This window comes from Mus caroli, unplaced genomic scaffold (assembly GCF_978045245.1).
Source record: "Mus caroli unplaced genomic scaffold, Mus_caroli_1 scaffold_5, whole genome shotgun sequence".
Classification (NCBI taxonomy): domain Eukaryota; kingdom Metazoa; phylum Chordata; class Mammalia; order Rodentia; family Muridae; genus Mus; species Mus caroli.
The window spans coordinates 22529250-22541116 of record NW_028227260.1 but is presented as its reverse complement, the minus strand read 5'-3'; positions in this window follow the sequence as shown (position 1 = coordinate 22541116).

Below are 11867 nucleotides of genomic sequence, written 5' to 3'. Positions count from 1 at the left end.
GATTAACAGGAAACATGAGTGTACACATGCATGTTCTTGGATTGAAGTCCCAGATGGACACTGAACAACCAACAGAAAATTTCCAAAAGCTAGGGGACTATCATTTCAAAGAAAAATAATGATTAAAAAATAAGAATTAATCTTTTCAATTGTCATTTTACTAATGCATATTGGTTTTACAGTGGATACTTGCAGCCAACCATTGGACTGAGCATGTGGTCCCCAATGGAGGAATTAGCGAAAGGACTTAAGGAGCTGAAGGGGTTTGCAACCCCAAAGGAGGAACAACAATATCAATCAACCAGACACTTCCCCGCCCCCCTAGCTCCCAGGGACTAAACCACCAACCAAAGAGTACACATGGAGGGACCCATGGCTCCAGCCACATATGTAACAGAGGACTGCCTTGTCAGGCATCAATGGGAGGAGAGGCCTTTGGTCCTGTGAAGGCTAAATGACCCAGTGTAGAGGAATAAGAGGGCAGGGAGGTGAGAGTGCGTAGGTGGGAGGGGGAGCATGACCATAGAAGCAAGGGGAGGGGGATGGGATAGGGGGTTTTGAAGGGGAAACCTGGAAAGGGGAAAACACTTGAAATGTAAATAAAGAAAATATCCAATAAAAGAAAAGAAAAGAGAAAAAGATGCTTAAATGAGTTGCTAAATAAGGTTTTGAAAAAATATTTTATGAATACTTTCATTTAATTTGAAGAGACTCAGAGATGTTATAGATCATACTTACCATATATTAACACTGACACTGAAGTGGCCAGAAAACACAACATCTGAATGATTTGATCATTTACAGTAACACCAGGATGAACTTCTTTAGATTGGCCATTTATCTCTATGTTTGTCTCTGACTGCCTTGACTGAGGGTTGCCCTTTTTTTTAGACAGTGTTTTTGCTATGGATCTTTGAAATTCTCAATCCTCCAAATTTGCTCATACCTCACCACATCCAGCCCCGTCTGGCAGTGGATCTTTGAAAATACGTTCAATATTTTCTTCAGCCCTTCATGACTCATTGGTTATTACCATTCTGTTGTTCTTTCAATCTTTTATTCAATAAATAGGTATTAAATGTTGTGCTAAACAATTGACACACAGAGACAATCTCCTGCATTCATTGAAATAGCATTCCTGAGATAAGAATACATCATAAAAAAAAACAAGCAAAAGTATATTATGTAATGACAATCTCATTTATTCAAAGTTCAGGTAAAGTCTAAATATATTCTTCTGAATGCCTGATTAACATACTGAAATTCTGGATTCTATTCCCAACACTAGAGGGAGCTAAGAAGAGAGAGCAGAACATAGAGGGTTCCAGACCAGAATTCGGTTCTTACATAAAGAAACTACCTCAAATGCTTGGCAGTGGTGGCACACGCCTTTAATTCAAGCACTTGGGAGGCAGAGGCAGGCGGATTTCCGAGTTCGAGTCCAGCCTGGCCTACAAAGTGAGTTTCAGGACAGCCAGAGCTATACAGAGAAACCCTGTCTCAAAAAACAAAAAAACAAAAAAACAAAAAAACAAAAAAACAAAAAAAAAAGAAAGAAAGAAAAAGGAAAACAAGAAAAAAAAAAGAAACTGTTTCAAAAAAGTAATTGAATACAAAATAATGGAAAAGGTGGAGTACTTGGATGTTCCCAGACTACATGGACACTATTTGATGGAAAGTTTTCATTTGAAGGTGATAGCATGACACATTAAAGAACATTTACCTGTCTAGTAATTTGTCAGGATTTCCTTTTTGCTATCTCTTAGAGCTACAATTGCTAATATTGACATACTTAGCTGTCGAAACTGAATTTACTTGTTCTAAAAAAATCACAGCTGATGGCGCTGAGGATGAGGAGCAGTTCGTATTGTAGATGACTTTCTTAGTATGTAGGAAGCCTAGGGTTCATTTTCAAGTACCATGTATGATGATATACTCCTATAATCCCAGCACTTGAGAAGATCAACAAGATCAGCAGTTCACATAAAGTACTTTAAAAGGCTACATGGAGAAGGAATAGTTATGTTTAAGTGTTTCAACTGCATGTTTGTGCAATATGACAAAATTCTTTTCTTGAATGTGGGTAACAAGGTACAGACAAACTGACCCTAAGTTTCCAAGATGTGTGAGGAGCAATGTCTGAAGACACTGATGCATACATCAGGGAAGTGACATTCTTACAAGACAAAGTAAAATAATGATGAAATATCAAACAAGAATGAGATGGGAGAGTAGGAATTCTTAAATGAACAGTGACCTTACACCACAACTGACTGCACTGAAGCCTCTTCAGCTGCTTTCATAACTCTATAAAGAAACCAATTTCTGTAAATAGTTACCAGAAATTCTTCCAGTTTCACTACTAAAATGTCAAGTTGCTCCTCTGAATGAAATATAACAGACAGATTTCCACAATCATTCAAACTCCTAAAATATCAGATATTAAATAATAAACATATCTCTTCCCTGGTTTTTTGATTAGGTTCATATGCCAGAATTAATTGTAAAACCACGAATTTCCATAAAATAGAAAGAGAAAAAAGCAGTCATCACTTTCTGATAGTTTGCTAGTCTGATAGTTCTGATAATTTCTGATAATTTGCTAGTTCATGTAAGGCAACAGCATAATGGAGGAAAACCTGACAGTTTTAATACATGAGACTTACTTTTGCTATGTGTTGAAGTATTTATAAAGGCTTCAATATCATTTTCACATGTTAATGAGTATTAAACTATTTTTTCTTATGACTTATTACATTGAACTAGAGTCTTTGTAAAAGAGTAGGAAGGCAAGCAATCTAACAATAAGTCCAGTAAGGAAATATGTAAAATAATCAAGGCAGAAGATAGTAGAATCTTCCTATTTATCACATACATCATTCCTTTTTTGAGACCCCATAGCATAGATTCACACAGATACATTTCCTAAAACAAATGAACCAAAACAAACCTCTATTCGTGAGAATGTATCATATCTATTATTCCTCTGCCTCCTGAACTGGACTGCAAGATATATTTCATATTTTATTTTTGTGTGCATATTTGCTGGAGATACAAAAGCCAGAGGAAATGAAATAAAAGAGGGAAAGAAAACGGACAGATTAGTTGCTGGTGTGTAGGTCTGCCTTACCAGATTTGTTCACATTATTTATCACTAGGCTTTCAAACTGCTGCACTGCCTCACAATTCTTGTTATGTTGTCCAGATACTTGATGACACAGATGGAGCTTCAAATTCGCGTGACATAGATGTTGCTTGCTATGATCACTTTAGAGAACTTAATGGCTATGAACACAATTTTTCATAAGTTTCTTTCACAGCCAATGATCACCCTACTTATTTTCTTAACTATTGTCTATAATGTTTAAAGTATATTTTTACTATACCTATCAATTGCTTTTATTCTCAAGCATGGTAAACCAATACCCATGTGCAATCCTAGAATTTCAAAAGGTAAAAGCTCTCTTTAAAGTAATAAGAAATATAACAATACTGTGCCATGGTGCCTTGCCTGCATCTTTCAAAAAAAAAACATTTTTTCTTATTCTATGTCATTTCATCGTGGCTGCTACAAATTAATGGACCAAAAGATTGTCACATTTAACAGATATGCACAGACTTCTGATAAGTAACAGAGCAAGACACAGTGGTGTGTGTTATGAGATATTGGACCTGTGTTTTGGCCCAAGGTCTGTCACCACTATAAGCCTGTTCACATCTTTTTTCTTTAGTACTTCAGTTTTGAAAATCATGAAGGAACAGTGCTGAATATCATAGTCAACTCAAATTACTCCCCAGAAAAGCCCTTTAAATAATCTTTGCCTTCACTACAGAAGAAGTTACCTTACACAGTTTGTTACAATTTTAAGAAAATATAAACCTACCTTTCAAAATATGCGTGGGATCCAGAAACTTCTTGCAAATTGTCTCTACAAGCACTATGTAGAGCTATTAATATGAACTGAAACAAATCAGCTAACAAGAATAGAATTTCTAATCTGCTAACTTCCTGATATCTGTGAAAGGATAATTACTCAAATAAATGCTTATTTCTTTTGCAAAATTAAAATTTTAAGATAGTAGAATGTTTGTGGACTGGCATGGCATGTGGACTGGTAATAGTAATCTCTTCTTCCAGAACAGAATGGATGATACAAATACTATTCATCAGTGAATACATTTAAAAATATATATACTTCATACAACCAGCCAACAAAATGGAAATCACGCTAGTGCAATATGTCATTATATGAAGACAGCACAATTCCCAAAGAACTAGTGTAGAAGATCCAGTCCTATAGAAGAAAGCTGAGGGTCAGTAGGTCTTGCGGTGATTCTCATACCATCAACAGATAAGGCTCTCCTATTTATAATCCCCTGTAGTGCCACAACATTCCTCAGGAACCGTTTCCAATATTTCACAATAAAGATTTCTGTTTAAGTCTAGGGCAAATCTCTCATGGCCCTTCTTGAGTCTATTGCATCATTCGAGAATAAAAAAAATGACTGAATGACTGTCTTCCACATCTGAGTCATTTGTATATTTTTAAGGCAACAAGTAGGTTAGCCCTCAGACTTCGTTTTTTTTATATATCAATGAATACAATTCTTCACCAATCTGCTCTGAAGACCCCTCTTGTTTTCTGTGATTGACCTATATGTATATAGCTATGACTTACTTTAAGGACTCCAGTAACACCTCCCTAGAGAGATGCAGATCTTTTAAGACTCAGCATATAGAACCTTCTATAATCTATAGAGCTTCTCTTTCCCTAGGACTTTTTTCTTTCAGAATAATGTAAGGAACTGTAACTGAGATTATCTGAACTATAATTGTATTATCAAAGTGTAAGAAATACACATTAAAATATTAAAATTTCCTGGCTCCAGATTACAAACAAACAAACAAACAAAAGAAACAAAAACAAAAAACAAAACAAAAAACAAAAATAACAAAAAAAACAAGAGCATTGAGATTTTAGCCTCATGGTATCCTGTCCAGAGGCCAAGAAATTATTCAAGTGGTATTTCTCAAGAAACAAATGTTTAGACTCCTGGGAAGAAGCCAGAAAGCTGGAGTGTGATGTGGTTCTTGGCTCCCCAATTATTATGTCACCAGAAAAATATTTTGGCTGAGTATTAGATTCTCGTCCTCATTTCCAGTCCACTGCAGCCTGTAAAGTTATATGCTTTGGACAATTTCACAGTGCACTCCAAGGTGCATTTGCATGGTTAGCTTGTCATATGTTTTACATCTGAATTTGACCTTTTGGATTTTATGAAAGTATTGCAAACATAAAAAGCTGTCTTCTTACATATTACTCAATAAAATGAGAACTGACGCCTCTCTAAGGCTTCTGTCTTCCATTGCTGAATTAGATTCAGCAAGAGAAGTTAATGGTGTTTGCTGTATTTAATTCAGACATGGCTGAGGAACAAACCCTAAACACAGGCTGACTACCAACCCCATGTTAGCCGTGCCCCCCCCCCCAGTATAACTACAATTGCTCCTCAGTAAACTTAATTTTTAAAATTGCACTACATAAGTTATTAATATGTGTGCATGCATGGTGTGTGTGTGTGTGTGTGTGTGTGTGTGTGTGTGTGTGTGTGTGTGTGTGTAAAATCAGATGACAAGTTCTTTCTCTAGGGACCCTGGGGATCAAATCCAGTTCATACAAATTGGTGCCAAATACCTTTACTCACTGTGCTGTCATGAAAGGTCTGACTTAAATTTTAATTGACAAATTAAAATGTATCTACTGATTGTACATATTAGGTTATTTCCAAATACTTATGTACCATATAATGGTAAATGAGGTTAGGTAACGCATTACTTCTCAATAGCTACAAGTTTGTGTTGAGGACACTAGTATACTTTAGTATACTCATGCTATTATAAATGACATGAATCATTTCTCTATTGGGCTAAATAGTACTCCATGGTCTATATGTGCCACATTTTTGTTACATATTCATTCGTTGAAGCACATATAAATTATTTACATTTCTTGGCAATTATGAATAGTGTCACAATAAATATTGATATCCACATGCCTACTTAGCATATTGAAAGGTGTTTATTTAAATAATCATCCAGTAAGTATGTTGCTGGATTCTATGGTACAGACAAATTTTGAGACATCCCCATACAGTTTTCCACAACCTCTGCACTACTTGATGTTCTCACCAAGACAGTATGAAAGTTCCATTTCCTCCAACATCTACAGCAGCAGTGAACTTTTCTATTTCTGTTAACAGCTCTTCTAATAGATTCCTAATATTTATACTTTAAAAATTCCACATAGTTTTTCTCAGTATCTGATATTTAGCTAAATATCACTTGTTTGTAATTTATTTCTTGTTGCCCTCTTCAATATTCTCATCTCTAAGAAGCAGAGAGTGTGCTGTCTAATTAAATCTCAAGTTCCAAATTCAGATCAACTGCTTCTTAAATATGCTCCAAGTGAATTGATGAATCAAAAAAAAAAACCCACTATGAAAGATAACAAAAACATTAGGTTGATACTGTAACATGTTTTATTTCAATAAGCTACTGAATCCAACCTTCACCATTACAGTTAGCAAGCTGATAGTGCATTTATACTAAGTTCATTTAGTTACACATTTCTACCAGGTTGTGGTTTTATTTATGTATTCATTTAAAAAGAGTAATTCACTCCTTACACATTGCACATCACCATCATTTTTTAGATGTTCCCATTCATTTAGATGCTGATACATTTTAGTATTTATAAGCAGAACACGAATATATAAAGCAAAGTTATAAAATAAAGCAAAGAGGAAACTCATAGAAGGAAAGCAGAAATACAACGAGCAGCTTATGAAGTGTTACATGCAAGTGACTGACAGAGACCTGATACGAGTTCAAGAAAACCCAGGAAAAGAAATGAGATGAAGTTGACGCAAAAGGCTAGGAGGAAACATCTCACCTGGATCTCTAGTGTACTTTAACTTTGATCTGGTATACTCAAGCTAAGTTCTTGGATTCCTGTTCCTGAGATCCCCATCTGCTAACACTTGACATATCTCCCAAGGCGTCATAAGCCCTGGGCTTCATACAACTGCCAGTGTGTATTTCCTGAAACTAAAAGGGAAGAAAGGTGTTCAGTTACTTTACTTAAAACAGAAATGAAGCAGGAGAATCAAGGCCTCCTGGGTATCAGCTTTGACTTCTTGGGAAATGAGCCATGCAGGGACAAGGGAGCTACCCCCTTGCTTTCCCTGTAAAAGCTTTCCTTGATCATTTCTTATCTCTAACTGAGTTCTTTTTAAGTATAACTGACTCAAAGGAGAACAAAGAAAAGGCTGACACTTGGACTCTAAGGAACATTCAGAAATGTCTACAGCTCACTCTTCCCCTTTCAAAAACACATGCAACAGCACATTTGTGGAAATAATTTATATTCTTGAACAATGGGAGGAAAGTGTCAGCAATCTATGTGCCAAACTCACCAAAAGTCACTTATCTTAATATCGAGGACACACCTACCACTTTCTCCACTGTCGTTTCCTTGTCTTATTTTGTTTTAATGATCTCATGCTTCCAAATGAATTTATATAGGTAAAATATTAAGTAGTGACAGTTTATCATAAATCTTATGGCTTTTAAATTTTGTACTAATATTTGTAACTTGTGAGTTTCAAAAGAAAATCTTTGGATAAACTCCAACTGTTCCACTATGTTAAGGAAAATCAGGTGCAGTTTTGTAAAGCACACACCATGCTGAGGAGAGTGGGATGAATGAAGCATTCCTCCAAACCGTCCATTGGCTAAAATTATGCAATATATTGTCCTACTTAGTATTTTTAACTATTGCCTATGAATTTATATTTCCACTTTGTATGTACAGCGGAGCAATTACTGATTCAAAGTCAAATAATGCATCCTCTAAAAACAAGGTAAGACAGTTTCCTTCACCAGGTGTACGTCTGTGTGTGCATGCAAGTATTTAGAATAGAGAAAATAAATGTAAGTATGGATTATACCACTGCAAAGGGCTCTGCTTAGACAATGGTATTCAAAGGTTTTCAATAAAACATCACATCATGTTTGTTATTTTAAACATATTCTTGTAGGAGATCCATGTTAGTTTACACATTATATCCATGCATTTACTTTATAATGACTATTAATATTTTAGCCATAAAAACTTATGGTTAACCGTACTGTTATTATACACAGCGTGTTGGCCATATATATATCAAGTTGACAAAAGCTAAAGTCATATGAGAGCAGAAACCTCAAGTAAGAAAATTCCTCCATAAGATTGGGTTGTGGGTAGACCTGTAAAGGCATTTTCTTAATTAGTAATTAATGGAAGAGGACTTAGCCCATTGTGGGTGGTCCCACTCCAGTGCTGGTGGTCCTAGGTTCTATAAAGAAGCATGCTAACAAAGCCACTGGGAGCAAGCCAGTAAGCAACATTCTTCCATGGCCTTTGCATCAGCTCCTTCTTCCAGGTTTCTGCCCTGTTTTAGTTTCTGTCCTATTTCCTTCAATGATGAACAGCAATAAGGAAGTATAAGTCAAATAAACCCTTTCCTCCTCAATTTGCTTTCACTCACAGTGCTTCATCACAACAACAAAAACCCTAACTAAAATATAGAGTATAAACATTAAACAATTCCTGGAAACCTTTTAATTTTTAGGAAATTTTAGCAGGTGTGATTCAATCAGTATGGTTTGGGGATATGATTTTTATATACGTTAGAGGCCATACTTACTCCGTCTTAGAAATGGCCTCCATCCTAAAAGAAAAAGAAAGGAAAAGAAAGGGGAAAAAAGCCTGGGAACTTGACCCACAACTGAACCCAAGCTATACCCAAATACCGGAAAGGACCCCCGACAGCCTAGTCTTGGCCAAAGTTACTCCCTAGCTACTTTCTAGTGATAGTTAATCAGAACTTAGTCTGATTGTTTCAGATGTAGTTCCAGACTGTTGTTGATTATGTAAGGTCTTGCTTTAGAGCACCCACCTGACGGCTTACAAGAGGCATTACGTTAGGTACTTGCCAGGCTAGACCCCCCCCTCCCCACTTATTTCATTTCCTATAAAATCTTGTCCTGGTGAGAGTTCTGGGCTACTTCACCAAACCATCCTGTGGGTCAGCAGTGAGTAAGCCCAAACTCGAATTTGTAATAGAGACCCTAATGTGATTACATCAGAAATGGCTCCTTGGTGGTCTTTTGGGGTTCACACACCTTTCGTGGCACAACAACCCTAATAATGTAGCTAACCAAGAATGCTGTCAATTGGTTGTCCATTTGTGCTTAAATTATTAATAAAACTATCCTTATGATATGTTGATAAAACTGTCAATACTTTTTGTGACTACGTTTGAAAAAATTGTATGAGGGTTTATGTTAAGCTAAATATTGGCACTGAGAAATCAAACCTAAAATATTTAAACTACAAAATACTCCAATTGTGTCCACACCTCTGCACATTTGTTCTATGGTATTCCTTCATCCATGTTGAATGACATCCTCTGTAGTTTTCTGGCAACTTACAGACCAAATTCTAATAACCTTGTTTTAAGATATGTATATGTATAGTTATTATGTATGTTTATTTGTATGCATAAACCCAGGATTCAGTATTCTATAAAAATAATTCAATTGGGAATTCCTTTATAACTTTAAAGGGTCAATGCCTATCTACAGCTCTTAGGGCAGTACAAATGTCTAATTTTAGATACCAATTCACCAGTCTACCCAATGAGAGGATGGCCTAGTCGGCCATCAATGGGAGGAGAGGCCCTTGGTCTTGCGAAGATCATATGCCCTAGTACAGGGGAATGCCAGGGCCAGGAAGCAGAAGTGGGTGGGTTGGGGAACAGGGAGGGAAGAGGGCATAGGGGGCTTTGGTGATAGCATTTGAAATGTAAATGAAGAAAATATCTAATAAAAGAAAAGAAAAAGGAAAAATATGAATTTTAAAAGATTTTCTCAAAAAAAAAAACTGGATTGGAAGTGGAATGCAGTTTTAAATTCCTTGTTTAGCATATGTAAAAACCTGCGTTCCACCCCCAACACCACAACTGCTACCACAACGTGAGGTCATAAGTTGAGATTCCCAGAACCTGTGTAAGAAACAGGGTGTAGAAACACATAATTCTAACTACCACACTAGAGTCAGACAGACACAAATCCCTGGGGATGAATGGCCTGAAAGCTTAATCAAATCAGTATAATCCAGATTCACCAAGAAATCCCATTTCAGAAAATGAGGCAGAGAGCAATAAAAGACCTTTACTATTGTCATCTTAGCTACTCACACATACACATGCATGTGTGTGTATGCACACACACACACACATACAAACTTAAAAATTACGACATTGGATTCATTACTTTCTGCTCCTTAACCAGAAACATGTGTATACATGGCATCTCAAATTGACTCACCAAGCTGTCTAGCTGAGCTTGATCACGTTTCCTCTATATTTTTGAATATCTCATTGAAAGAATATAAGGGGAGTTCATGAGTTCCTGGCCAGAGGACATGGTTCCAAGTTGAGTAAGATTACACAACTCCTGGTAACTTTACTGAGGGATTTACTCAGCTTCAAGTGATTGCTCTTTGCTCTGATTCATAACCTCAAGCTTAGAAATCTGAACAACAAACATGACATATTAAAGGAAGCAGTTTAATTTCTTTTTTGTGAAAATACCATACATGAGTAATATATTTACTTAATTTGACCTATCGCTCTCCTATCCAACTCCTCCCTTGTCTTCCACATGTTCTCTCAAATTTAAAACCTCTTCACTAAATACATACACCCATACCCACCGCCCACATACACAGATATACATGAATATATGCTAGGCACATATAAAAATATGCTGTTGAGTCCAGTTAGTGTTTGTGTATGTATACATTTAGGGGTGATCAGTTGATACTGGATAATCTATCAAGGGCCTCCTCTTTAGAAAAAGACTAAGTATCCCTCCTTTTGGCAATCACTAATTGCCTATAGCATTTCATGATAGAGATCTGGGAGATTTGCCAATCCACATTGGTATGTCAATTGTTGTCGTCTTTTAGGTCTTGTTTAGGCAATCATATTTGTGAGATTCCATGGCTAGTGTTACCTGTCTTACATATGAGAAACTTTTTCACAGCAGAAAAATTTTTCTGCCGTAAAAGTCTAAGGTATAATTATAGATGTACCACTTGAGGGTGGGAATATCATGATCAGTTATCTACATTTTGACCATTTGTGTGCTCTGTGGTATTCTTAGAATGCTGCAACAAAAATATGTTCTTTTATGCTTAGTTTATTTATTGAGCTTTTGTTAATTTTTTATTAGATATTTTCTTTATTTACATTTCAAATGCTATCCTGAAAGTTTCCTATACCCTCCCCCCACCCTTCTCCCCTACCCACCCACTCCCACTTCTTGGCCTTGGCATTCCTCTGTACTGGGGCATATAAAGTTTGCAATACCAAGAGGCCTCTCTTCCCAATGATGGCTGACTAGGCCATCTTCTGCTACATATGCAGCTAGAGATACAAGCTCTGAGGGTACTGGTTAGTTCATATTTTTGTTCCACCTATAGGGTTGCAGACCCCTTCAGCTCCTTGGGTGCTTTCTCTAGCTCCTCCATTGGGGGCCCTGTGTTCCATCTTATAGATGACTGTGAGCATCCACTAAAAAGATGCTTCTTGGAAGAAAGGTGAGAGATAGATTTATCTGTGGTAGAGGATAAGTATTGAAAATAGTCTTTTAATCATATTGATCTATTAAAGTGGCAGGCTACCTTCTTCTCTAGGATTCTTGGCCTCAATAGCTACAGGTAGTTGACTGAGTTTACAGTACCAGAAAATGATTCCTT